Raw genomic sequence first — 13,897 nt, forward strand, 5'->3', positions numbered from 1 at the left:
GTGCAAAAACTTCCAGAAGATTACGAAGAATAGTTGACAAACTTTCAGAGTTATATTATCAAAGTTAGAAGAAAATATATTCTTTTCTACTCTGGGCACATGGCGCAAAATTTTGGGGGAGGGGGCCAGTTGATTAGATCAACCCAGTACAAAACTGGTACTTAAATTATTGACCCTGAAAGGATGAAAGGCAAAACTGACCTTGGCAGAATTTGAACTCAGAATATAAAGACAGATGAAATACCGCTAAGCATTTCATCCTGTGTGCTAATGTTTCTGCCAGAAATATAATATTGAACCATCATGCATTGGGAATGCAGACCAAATGTTGTTAACATTTGATTTGCCGCATGACACCACAGTAACACGTATTAATGAAAAATCAGTTAAAAAAGCACAATCAGAAATGAAAAGATTTACTGTGATGCTTGGGAGATGGAAGAAAATTGCCACCAGATGTCATCTTGAAAAGAAAGACATTGCCAAAGTTAACCTTTCGAAAAGGCATAATCATTAGAGTCCATGAAAAAGGCTACTTTAACTGCAGAATCAAATAGTCAATCAGAGTTTTTGACACCGGCCAAATTCACGTGAAACAAACAAACTGCTTTGGTGAGATATTCCTGTTTTGGGGAGCCTGGGATATGGCATTTCCTTTTAGCATCCTAATGAGTTTTCTCTTTCATTCACTGTAATTTGGAATCATAGTCCTCTTTGCATTTGTTCATCATGATAGCAAGTGCTTGTTTTTCTGGTATAGAGTGGCTGTGTGGTAAGTAACTTGCTTACCAACCACATGGTTCCGGGTTCAGTCCCACAGTGTGACACCTTGGGCAAGTGTCTTCTACTATAGCCTCGGGCCAACCAAAGCCTTGTGAGTGGATTTGGTAGACGAAAACTGAAAGAAGCCTGTCGTATATGTGTATGTGCATGTATATGTTTGTGTGTCTGTGTTCCTCCCCCAACATCGCTTGACAACCGATGCTGGTGTGTTTATGTCCCCGTCACTTAGCGGTTCGGCAAAAAGAGACTGATAGAATAAGTACTAGGTTTACAAAGAATAAGTCCTGGGGTCGATTTGCTCGACTAAAGGCGGTGCTCCAGCATGGCTGCAGTCAAATGACTGAAACAAGTAAAAGAGTATACGTCACACCACGAAATACTCTTTTCTCTGCCATGATGGTTATCAAAAAAAAGTTCAAAGAGAAATTACTTGAGTCATGTTGATGGTGTTAAATCCTTATTTCGTAAAAAGCTTGTCCTGTAAGGATAAACAGTTTGTCATTGAAGTTCTTAGTTTGCAGGGGATTTGTGTTGGGGTGATTGGTAGAGAAACTGAAAATGAAGATTTATTGACTACAGTGTGGAGTAGTAGTAAACTCACGTGTGTTACAAACTGGGGCAGTTGCCCTGTGTCAAATTCTTTATAAACTCTGGCTGGTTGTTAAGCATATTTTCTGACAGCAAATTCTTTGTTTTCTCTGTGTCCTGAAACAGGTGTGTTGTGTCTCAAAATGATTGATCTTCTTAGGGTTGAAGGTTATCAATGTCCTAAAATGTTGAAGGTTCACCCACATGAACCTTGACTACATATACTGTAGATAAATATTTTTCTTCCATCAAGGTGGCGAGCTGGCAGAAACATTAGCATGCCGGGCGAAATGCATAGCTGTATTTTGTGTGCCGTTACGTTCTGAGTTCAAATTCTGCCTAGGTCGACTTAGCCTTTCATCATTTCGGGGTCGATTAAATAAGTACCAGTTACGCACTGGGGTCGATGTAATTGACTTAAACCGTTTGTCCTCTCTGTGATTAGCCCCTTGTGGGTAGTAAAAAAAAAATATTTTTTTTCCATGTGATATGAAAACAAATAGAACCCTCCAGATTTTATTTCCATTCCTGTCAACTGTTTTTTTTTTTTTTAGTCATGCTGATTCACAATTTGTGTCAGTCAAAATAATAATGAATTCCCCAGTGTTTGTTGTTTTGTACTAGTAATAGGAGTCAGTTTAATCAACTTTTGGACAACATGCCTTACAACATAGAGTCATGGCCCATTATGTTCTGAGTTCAAACCTGCTGAGATTAGCTTTACCTTTCAACCCAATGGGGTTGTTAAAATAAAGCACCAATAATGTACCGGGCCACTTTAATCCACTTGTCTCTCCCCATGAATTTTTAGCCTCGTGCCTAAATGAGAAATCATCATTTAAAATTTTCTAGGCTGTCACCCTTGATTTTTTTCCAAAACCAGAATTAGTTATTTAGTTTATAAATCCTATTTATTTTATAACATATAGTTTTACTTGTAATGTTCTTTTTTGTCATATACTCTTTTACTTGTTTCAGTCATTTGACTGCGGCCATGCTGGAGCACCACCTTTAGTCGAGCAAATCAACCCCAGGACTTATTCTTTGTAAGCCTAGTACTTATTCTATTGGTCTCTTTTGCTGAACCGCTAAGTTATGGGGACGTAAACACACCAGCATCAGTTGTCAATCGATGTTGGGGGGACAAACACAGACACACAAACACACATATATATATATATATGACGGGCTTCTTTCAGTTTCTGTCTACCAAATCCACTCACAAGGCTTTGGTCGGCCCGAGGCTATAGTAGAAGACACTTGCCCAAGGTGCCTCGCAGTGGGACCGAACCCGGAACAATGTGGTTGGGAAGCAAGCTATTTACAACACAGCCATTCCTGCGCCTATATAATGTTTTTAACGTAAAATAAAATTATTATTAGATTTTCCAACTGTTGTAACAATATGAATAGCTTACAATGAAATCTTAACGGAGATAGATTAGCAAAATTTAATAAGTGGGGAGGATTGAAACAAAAGCGCGGGGGGGGGGGGATAAAAGGGGGTGGTGGCAAAAATCTGAAAAATTAAGATATGTAGGGAGGGACGATTATTGAAGACCCAAGGGTACCTCCTAGAGTCTCCAGGGAACTTGATTGTTTTATATCTGAGAAACCATTATGGTATAGCCCAACATGCTTACCAGACACACACACATGCAAGCATGCGCACACATACACATGCACGCATACCCACACACACACGTGCGAGTCACCTGCTATGGTAATGAGGTCACAGTCACTTGTTATCAAAATAGGTTGCAAGACTTTTGATGCATATTCAGAGATAAATGCCACTGTATTGGCCATGACTTGTCTCGTTTAAATTATCTTCGTATTTACTCTGACAACCTTAATTACTTCAACACCCTTGCCCTACCAACAACACATCTCCTCTGCCCACTCCATCATTGCATTCTAGCCAGAAGAATTTGTACGTGTATTGGCAAGTAAAAAGCACCAACCGATCGTGGCCGCTGCCAACCTCCCCTGGCACGTAAAAAGCACCTACTACACTCACGGGGTGGTTGGCGTTAGGAAGGGCATCCAGCTGTAGAAGCATTGCCAGATCAGATTGGAGCCTGGTGCAGCCTCCTGGCTTCCCAGACCCCGGTTGAACTGTCCAACCCATGCCAGCATTGAAAACGGACGTTAAACGATTATGATGATGATGATTATCATTATTACGACTTTGCTTCATTCCAGCAGCTCTTTAATTCAGCCCAAAGCTACCTTTTAGTGTACCAACTTTGATGGTGGCATCCTTTAAATCTTGAACCTGACAGACAGAGGGATGGCATTTCTATTGATGGGTGGGTAGCTTGGGTATGTGACATTTTGGCCCAGATGTTTTGGTACTCATTCAAATGACATCACATGGTTTCATGTTTCGATCTCTCACCTCACATTCTCTCTTTGTTTTTATGTGTGAACGTCTTGTTAATTATATGCAATGTTTCTCTCTCTCTCTCTCCTCCCTCCCTCTCTCTCTCTGTATGTCTATATTTCTGTGTGTGTGTGTGTGTCTCCAATATCAAAAAGTATTGTCACCAAAAGCAGACAGAATGTCCAGTCAGCCAAATCAATTTCTCTCATTCCAGTCAGCCGTGTCAATTTGTCTCATTCCGGTCAGCCAGATCAATTTCTCTCATTCCGGTCAGCCATACCAATTTCTCATTCCAGGTTTGCTTGGTAATCGTTTTCTATATCAGAAAGAAACAAGATCTATGCAATCATTTGGCAGCAATCAGAGGGCTCTGACATACAGCCAGATGTTTCCATAGTAATTAATTACAAATTACTAACAATCATTAATGACTGATCAGGCTGGGGCAGAAGCAGATGTCCCTTTCTACCAACCCCACACTTCAAGCAAAACGGGCTGCATGTCAAAATTATCAAAGAATGCATAAATACATATGAAAATGTGTGCATGTGTGTGTGTCCAAAATGTATACATACATTAATAATTATAAAGTCTGCGTTTATTGAAATACTTTCCATTTTTAGCCTCCTCTGGCACCTGTGCCGGTGGCATGTAAAAAGCACCACTACACTCATGGAGTGGTTGGTGTTAGGAAGGGCATCCAGCTGTAGAAACACTGCCAGATCAAGATTGGAGCCTGGTGCAGCCTCCTGGCTTCCCAGACCCCAGTGGAACTGTCCAACCCATGCTAGCACAAAAAACGGACATTAAACAATGATGATGATGATGAGTAGAATCTACAGAGAGAATATATCTATTTCTTTTAATGAATGCCTCTTTTCAAACTGATGACCATTCTGGTCCAGGCACTTTGCATATTCATAGCAATGAAATTGCAGACATCAAGAAATATTTTGTTTGGTATTTGTGTGCTTTCTTGCTCGGTGGTTGCCCTCGGTTCAACTGCAGCTGGTTTTGCAGCATAAGCTTTATCATTTAAGTATCCCCATAAGAAAATGTCTACGAGAGTGAGATTCAGTGAATGTAGAGAATATTATACTAAACCTTTTTGCTGTAAGTATTTGGTAAAATCCCATTAAGGTAGGCCCTTGCATTATGTGGAGCTGCCCTATTTTGCTGGAAATAAAACTACACCTTCAAAGTCCACTTGAATGCTATATTATTGCAGCTATATAAAGGTGGCAAGCTGGCAGAAACGTTAGAGTGCTGGGTGAAATGCTTAGCAGTATTTCATCTGTTGTTACATTCTGAGTTCAAATTCCACCGAGGTCGACTTTGCCTTTCATCCTTTCGGGGGTCGATAAATAAAGTACCAGTTTCGCACTGGGGTCGATGAAATCGACTTAATCCCTTTGTCTGTCCCCTCTATGTTTAGCCCCTTGTGGGCAGTAAAGAAATATATATTGTTGCAGCTTTTCAAGTAAATGGAACCAGTCACAGTACCATTAAAAACAAAATGGATCAATATTAATCCTTTTGATGATAAGCTGTACCATAATGTAACTCTTGGTGAATTGATGTGATGTTCCTCTGTAATGTGTGAATTTTCAGGTCCCCATGATGTGCAGTCGTGGAAGTTAATTGAGACCTTGAATTTAAACTTAGCCTTATTACCCCAAATAATCTTTGTTGGAAAGTGTGCATCGTGTACACATCTTTCCAAGTACCATTTCCAAAACACTACTCTTTGATCTGGATCATCTTCATTGAGAACATGGACTATTCTTGGAATGGAACTATCCCAATGATAGCACTTTAAAATGCAACGGACCCTTAATTTTGAAATCCCTACATCCAGACTTGCTTACTGCACAGATTTCTTGAATCCTGGAATAACATTTCAAGTACCCTTTCTTACTTTGTGGGGCTTGTCCAATGTCCATAGTCTTCTGGAACATTTCTTGTGGACATTCTGAACGGTTCCAATCTCTAATTCAGGTGATGATGAACAACATCGGTGGATCCGTTGGAACTCCATCCTAAACTGTCTTTGCACTTTGACTGCATTTTCAAACTTTCAACAGAATCTTATGGTAAATTTCCTTTCTTCAAAGTTCAATCTGGCTCCCTTATTTCCAATGAGTTAAATCTAAAAGGAAATGAGAGTGTAAACACATTTTGGGGACACACGCTGTGCATGGCTGTGTGGTAAGCAGTTTGTTTTCCTAACTATATGCTTCTGGGTTCAGTGTCTTCTACTCTGTGTATCTATTTTTGCCCCCCCCCCCACTACTGATGGACAACTGGTGTTGGTGTGTTTATGTCCCTGTAACTTAGCAGTTTGGCAAAAGTGACTGATAGAATAAGTACCAGACTTAGAAAATAAATACTGAGTCTATTCATTTGACCAAAATTCTTCAAGGTGGTGCTCCAGCATGGCCAGTCTAAAGACTGAAACAAGTAAAAGAATATATATATATGTATTTATGTATGTATATATATATTTTTTAGAGATAGAATTATCTCTCTATATAGGGCACAATGAAATGACCGTCGGATATAAACTTCTGGATTTTAAACTTTTACATGGATTTACAATTTTCTCTTCACTCGGATTTTAAGTGAATTAGAAACCCCCATAGATTTACAATATCTTTTATGTTTTAATATCGTTTTTAAAAAGTAAGGATTATATTTTTGTATATTCTTAACATATTTATATATATCTATATTCTTTTACTTGTTTCAGTAATTTGACTGTGGCCATGCTGGAGCACTGCCTTTAGTTGAACAAATCAATTCCAGGACTTATTCTTTGTATGCCTAGTACTTATTTACATTTGACGGATATTTGTCCTCATCTTGTTTGTTGTTAACGTTTCAGCTGATATACCCTCCAGCCTTCATCAGGTGTCTTGGGGAAATTTCGAACCTGGGTTCTCATTCCTAAGGTATTTTTCAATGTTATTATTATTATTCAGGTCACTGCTTGGAATCGAACTCGGAATATTGGGGTTAGTAACCCACACTCTTAACCACTACACCATATGCCTGTGGGCATATGGTGTAGTGGCTACTAATCCCAAGATTCTGAGTTTGATTCCAGGCAGTGACCTGAATAATACTCTTTTACTCTTTACTCTTTTACTTGTTTCAGTCATTTGACTTGCGGCCATGCTGGAGCACCACCTTTAATCGAGCAACTCGACCCCGGGACTTATTCTTTGTAAGCCCAGTACTTATTCTATCGGTCTCTTTTGCCGAACCGCTAATAATAATAATAACATAGAAAAATACCTTAGGAATGAGAACCCAGGTTCGAAATTTCCCCAAGACACCTGATGAAGGCTAGAGAGTATATCAGCCGAAACGTTAACAACAAAGATGAGGACAAATATTTGCCAAATGTAAATAATTCCTCACTTCTTAAGTATAAAAACTGTATAGCCTAGCACTTATTCTATTGGTCTTGTTTGTCGAACTGCTAAGTTATAGGGACGTAAACACACCAGCATTGGTTGTCAAGCGATGCTGGGGGCACAGACACAGACACATACACACATATGACAGGCTTCTTTCAGTTTCTGTCTACCAAATCCACTCACAAGGCTTTGGTCAGCCTGAGGCTATAGCAGAAGACACTTGCTGAAGGTGCCACACAGTGGGACTGAACCTGGAACCTAGTGGTTTGTAAGCAAGCTACTTACCAAACAGCCACTCATGCACCTTTACTAGCTGCTAAACCTTTTTTATTTTCTCTCCCTGTTTATTTCTGTGTTCCTTTCTGTCGAAGAGCGTTGGCTCGAAACGTAAAAGACTTTCTCACTTCCAGAGCGTTCAACTAATACATCTGTTTGTTATTTACAAACCCGTCTTCATCTTTTGTTTTTTTGTAAATTCTCACTATATATATATCTATATATTTTTAATGTATTTTTAATATATTTTGAGTATTTTTATATATCTAGATATTTTTAGCCCATGATTTGGTGCATAGGATTTCACAAAAGAATATATTTTGGTAACCTGTCTTTTGTCTCTCTTCATTGTTTCTTGTGTGTGTGTGTGTGTATATATATATATATATATATATATACACACACACAAACACATATACATACGTACAAACATACATATATATGTAATTGACAAAATTGTAGTCAACAAGAAGGAGTACAGTTGGATATTTATTTTCATTCTCTACAAATGTTTCTATGCAACGTAGTTCTCCAGGTGCGCAGGTGACTTGATTATGCAACTGTTTCCCTGCATTATGAGATCTAGATGTGTTTCCTCAGGCGATATGTAAATATATGCACACCTGGGGAACTATGTCACATAGAAACAATTGTAGTGATTGAAAATAAATGTCCAACCGTGCACCTTCTTGTTGTCTCCCATTTTTCCAATTATTTATTCATGCATGACAGAAGTTCAAATGCAAACCTGGAAGTACGTATAACACTGCTACTGGATAACACATCTGAAAGTGGACGAGTTTTATACTGTACTCTACTCTGTACTTAGCAGAAAATATTAGGTTGTCCAGTAGGAAATTTGTAGAAAAGGAAAAAAATTTTCTAATGTTTTATAAATACAAGAAATAGTTTTATTCATCAAAGTATGCACCCATATTATCTATATACTTTTGCCATTTCAGTGGTAGCTTGTCTGGTTCAGAACTGTAAAAGCCTGGCAATCTAGAGTCAATAAAATCTTGGAAGGTCTGTTTTATAGCATCGTCGTAATTAAATTTTTGTCCTATCAAAAAGTTATCCAAATTCTGGAAGAAGTTGTTGTCAGTGGGGGCAAGATCAGGTGAATATGGTGGATGATGGAGAACTTCCAACTCCGACTCCTGTAGTTTCGCCAATATCATTTTTGCAATGTGTGATCTGGCATTGTCTTGCAATAAAATAGGAGTGAATCTGTTGACTAATCTAGGCTGTTTTTTTGTAAGTTTCCGCATCATTTGGTCCAGTTGGCTGCAGTATAGTTTGGCCATGATTGATGAGCCAGGTTTAATGAAATCATAATGGATCACACCTGCGCCAGACCACCAAGCACACACCAGCTTCTTTTGATGAATTTTGCTTTTTTGGACTGTATTTTGGTGGCTCGTCTTTGTCTAACCATTGTGCTGAACATTTACGGTTGCTGTATTAGATCCATTTCTCATCACATGTTACAATTCGATTCAGAAATTATTCATTTTTGTGATGAGAAAGTAGCATAATGCAGGCTTCCAAATGTTGTTTCTGATTTTCATTGAGTTCATGTGAAACCCACTTATCCAACTTTTTCACTTTACCGATTAGAGCTAGGTGAGTCAATATTGTTTGCTTGCTAACACCAAACAACAACGATAATTCACGGGCACTTTGAGATGGATCTGACTCAACAGTGGCTTTCAGTTCGTCATTATCCACCTCTGTTTCTGGTCGACAGCGTTGCTCATTTCTGAGGTCAAAGTTACCAGAACGAAATTTTGCAAACCAATTTGATACTGTCTGCTGTGTAATAACATTAGAATGAAATACTCCATTAATATTCTGAGCTGTCTGTGATGCTGTATTTCCAAGACAGAATTCATATTTCAAAACTGTATAAATTTCCAACTTATCCCTCTCTAAACAAAAATATCAGAAACGATTTATAAATACTTTTTGAAGTGCAAAATGAGTTAGAATAAAGAAATAGATGTGTCAGCTTTTTAACAAAAAAAAAAAAAATTGTCAAAATACAATAATGGTGCAAAACGAGCAGCTGTCAAAGTTTACTGTATATCTTACTACAAATTTCATACTTGATGGCCTAATATCATAACTATATATATGTATATATATATATATATATATATATATATATATATATATATGTAACTAGACTCTCTCCCCAATGCCGTTATTACTAATTTTCTGTTTTGCCATGCATGTCTATTGTTTATCTCCCAATCACTCCATCTTCTCAATTCCTGCTGTACATTGTTGCCAATGTAACTAAGAATCCTACTGCCTCTTTTCTGACCTTGTCCTTAACAGCCCTTTCATTGGCATAGGAAGCACTTATTTTTCATTTCCTCAGTCGACCCTTTAATCACTCAACAGTGTTTTTTAGTCTATGCTTACATGGCTACATTAAACCACTTCTAATCTACCATTTCCCCTTCCACCCCCTTTCCTGCCACTCTACTCTTGCTCCTCCTCTCCTATATAACATAAGCTGCAGTCAGCACTCTGTTGTTTGGGTCACATAAACCTCTGTGACACCACACTCCTGTATATATCTGTATTGCCTTTGATATATTCACATCTATCTCAGAAGGCTGAGTACTCCTACCACTCCACTGCTTAATGCACTTCCCTCTCAACCCCTATCCTCCATGCTTTTCCCCTTGTTAAGAAGCTGGTGAGTTTCCAGACATGGGGTTTTGTGGCACTTTTAGTAATGCCAAGGACATAGCGACCCCTTTAGTGCTGGTGCCATGTAATACATGCTTAGTACACTTTGTAAAGAATATGGTTGTCAGGATTTTTTAGTCTGCATTTGGTAAACTGTGTGTTCAGCTGCCCACTGTGGTGAATGTGGCCTCCATCACTAAGAATTCATCTGGACCATGAAATTAGGTGAGGATCAATCAAGGGTTCAGAAGGTGTAGTCAGTTCCTTTAATCATTTGAGAAACTGCACTTTCTTAAATGCAAGTCCCGAGTCAATGTGTGTGTGTGTGTGTGTGTGTGCGCGCGAGGGAGTACCCAAAAGTAACTGGAAACGTTCTCTGTGGAACAAATGCATTGTAGTTCAGGCTTCTGTCATTAGAAGCCACTTGATGTGACCCTCAGGCATCAGTCTGCGAAATGGCGGTAGCGGTTGTTGTTGTACTTCTGCTCATAAATTTTTGTGATGCTTGATATGAAGGAACAGCATGCTTCCCTGAAATTCTGTTTCTTGCAAGGGAAAATGGCAGCTGAAACAGTTGTCATGCTTCAAACAGCTTACAAGAATATATATATATATATATATATATATATATATATATCTACACACACACACACACACACTCATGTAAGTGTGTGCATGTGTGTATGTATGTTTGTATACATACATAATCCAGGTGGTCTTTGTTAGAAAAACATCAAAGAAGGTGACATTTACCTAAGTGTTCCATGTGTCACATGATGCAGTGTTACATAATGTGTTCATAGAGTTTATCTCTGCAATTTGCAAATAGTTTCAAGGCCAAAGCACTCTTTTGTCTCTACATTGTTTCCACTCAATTTGCTAATTATAAACAGATAAAGTCTATGAAAAGATAATCCATATGCAGGCTATGGGTGAGTAGTTAAAATGTTAGCTTTGCAGCCACATGGTTTTGGGTTCCATTCCACTGCATAGCATCTTGGTCAAGTGTCTTCTTCTATAACTCTAAATTGACCAACGTCTTGTGGATGCATTTGGGCAGAAACTGTCTGATAGACTGGTGCAGTTTCTTGTATATGCGCTAAGTCATTCATATCATTTATACTCTGCTGCTTCATATACAGTAGATTGCACCAATCTAATTTATATGTAACCAAAATGCATAGATCTGTTTATAAGATGCACCAACTCCAGAAACAGCTGTAAAGAACTACTTACACTTCCTGTTCATCACTTACAAAAATTTTAATCAGAAGAACACTAATCCCTTTGGATAAACGGCCCTGTTCCATATGTAGACAAGGTGTTGACAGAGATTCTATACAGTGTGTTCAATGCAAACTGTGGGCATATAAGAGATGCAGTGGAATCAAAGTTAGGTCGATAGAGGAAGTAAAATTTGTTTGTGGCAGATGTGCAGGAGCAATAAATAAGATCAGGAAATAGATGTTCTGAAATACTCAGAAGGATCCTAGGAGTAGTACAAGGAAGTGCATGAAAAAGTGACCTGTGGTCCATAGTGTAAATACAGAATGTGCCTAACAGAACCCGTTCTCACATACACTTCCACAATCTCCACTCTTTCCTTTTCTGAGTTCGTCATCTTAATGCAATCTTACAATCAACTAAAAAAGTGAGGATAATGTAGCAAACAGTTGACCAGTGCTTCATCTTTGTTCAGCAATTACAAGTGGTTGAAATGATACAATGACATCATCATCATCATCGTTTAATGTCCGCTTTCCATGCTAGCATGGGTTGGACGATTTTGACTGAGGGCTGGTGAAACCAGATGGCTGCACCAGGCTCCAATCTTGATCTGGCAGAGTTTCTACAGCTGGATGCCCTTCCTAATGCCAACCACTCTGAGAGTGTAATGGGTGCTTTTTACGTGCCACCAGCACAGAGGCCAGTCAGGCGGTACTGGCAATGACCTCACTCGAATCTGTTTACACATGCTACTGGCACAGGTGCCAGTAAGGCGATGCTGGTAACGATCACGCATGAATGGTGCCCTTTGCAAACAAAAGGTTGGATGCTTTTTCATGCGTGTAAATTTATTTCTGTATTTAAACTATGTCACAAATTCTGGGTTACTTTTTGTGCAGCACCCTGTTACATAAATGACTTAATTAGCAGTGGAGGAGGATACTTTGAAAGTATAGTTGCTAAAATATGAATTGGTTGGAAAGAGCTCTGAGAATTTTATCTCTGTTGCTAACAAAAGGCCTCTCTCACAATGAAAGTCAGATTGTATGATGCCTGTGTATAAACAGTAATGCTACATGGCTTTGAATGCAGGGGGTATGCGAAGACCTCAAAGAAAAGAAACAAGTATGTTCTGATGGATATGCAATGTCAGTGTGCATGTATGACAAAATACAAATGTGCTTAGGGAAAAATTGGGCATAAGAGGCATCATAAGTGGTGTGCAGGTGAGAAGATTGCACTGTATGGCCATGTGGTGTGGATGGAGGAGGACAGCTGTATAAAGAAGTGCCAATCCCTAAAAGCAGAAGGAATATATAGAAGAGGTTGATCTAAGAAGACATAGAACAAAGTGGTAGACTTACCCCATGATGTTGAGTCTCTGAGAGGAGATGGTGGTGGACCAAGATAAATGAATGGTGTTACACTGTACTTGAGAAAACCAGTCTATCTCAGTAGAATCGAGTCTCTGTCAAGCCTACCCCAACAACTCATCTCCTATTTTCTTCCTTTCCCACTACACTGAACCAATATCCTCTTGTGTCCAACCCATTCCTCATCCCTAATCATCTGTCACACTATTTTCCCCCAGTGAACTTTCTATTCTGTCTCATAAACACGTACCTGGACCTCTCATCTTTTTCTATTCTCTCTCACTTTCCAGGTGAACATGCCATGTACTCACCTGTTCAGTAACACACCTCCTGCTCTCTTTCTATCATTGTTTCTTTTTCCAGTCTGTACCCTGCTCAGTTGAGGGGTCTTATCCTGTAGGTACTTGGTGACCTTACTAGTACTGGTGCCACAAAATAAAAAAAATGAAAAACACCCAGTACATTCTACTAAGTGACCAGCACTAGGAAGGGCATCCAGCTGTAGAAATTATGCCAAAGCAGACATAGAACTTGGCAGAGCCCTCTGGCACGTCTGTTCTTGTTCTGTCCAACATATGCTAGCATGGAAAAAGGGATATTAAATGATGATGATCCTAAGGATTTCGCTCACCTCTCTAGGTTGAATCAACAGGAAGGATCTCCCAAATTCTCTTCTGTCTCATCAAAGACATTACAGTATGGTTTTCCTGCATTTGTATTTGTCTACACAGGATCACTATGTACTTTCATCTTCAGGAAATTTTCTTGCTTTCTTATAAAATTTATATATTTTTACATATTTTTTTACTACCCACAAGGGTAGGACAAACAAGGACAAACAAACAGTGCGTAACTGGTACTTATTTAATCAACCCCGAAAGGATGAAAGGCAAAGTCGACCTCGACGGAATTTGAACTCAGAACGTAGCGGCAGACAAAATACCACTAAGCATTTCACCCACCGCACTAACATTTCTGCCAGCTCACCGCCTTGAAAAAAAAAATTATATATTTTTACAGCTTGGGAAACACATTAGACCAGTGTTTCTCTCAACCTTTTTACCCTTGCGTAACCCTTAAAATAAATTATGTGTCTCAAGGAAACCCTGCACAAAAAAAAAATTATATACCATATCTTC

General features: G+C 38.9%; 1 pseudogene; it reads right to left on the minus strand.

Moving 5' to 3' along the window:
• Positions 1-8,378: 8,378 nt before the first annotated feature.
• Positions 8,379-9,303, minus strand: LOC115210370 (annotated as a pseudogene).
• Positions 9,304-13,897: the final 4,594 nt, after the last annotated feature.

This window comes from Octopus sinensis, linkage group LG4 (genome assembly GCF_006345805.1).
Source record: "Octopus sinensis linkage group LG4, ASM634580v1, whole genome shotgun sequence".
In the NCBI taxonomy this organism is placed as follows: Eukaryota; Metazoa; Mollusca; class Cephalopoda; order Octopoda; family Octopodidae; genus Octopus; species Octopus sinensis.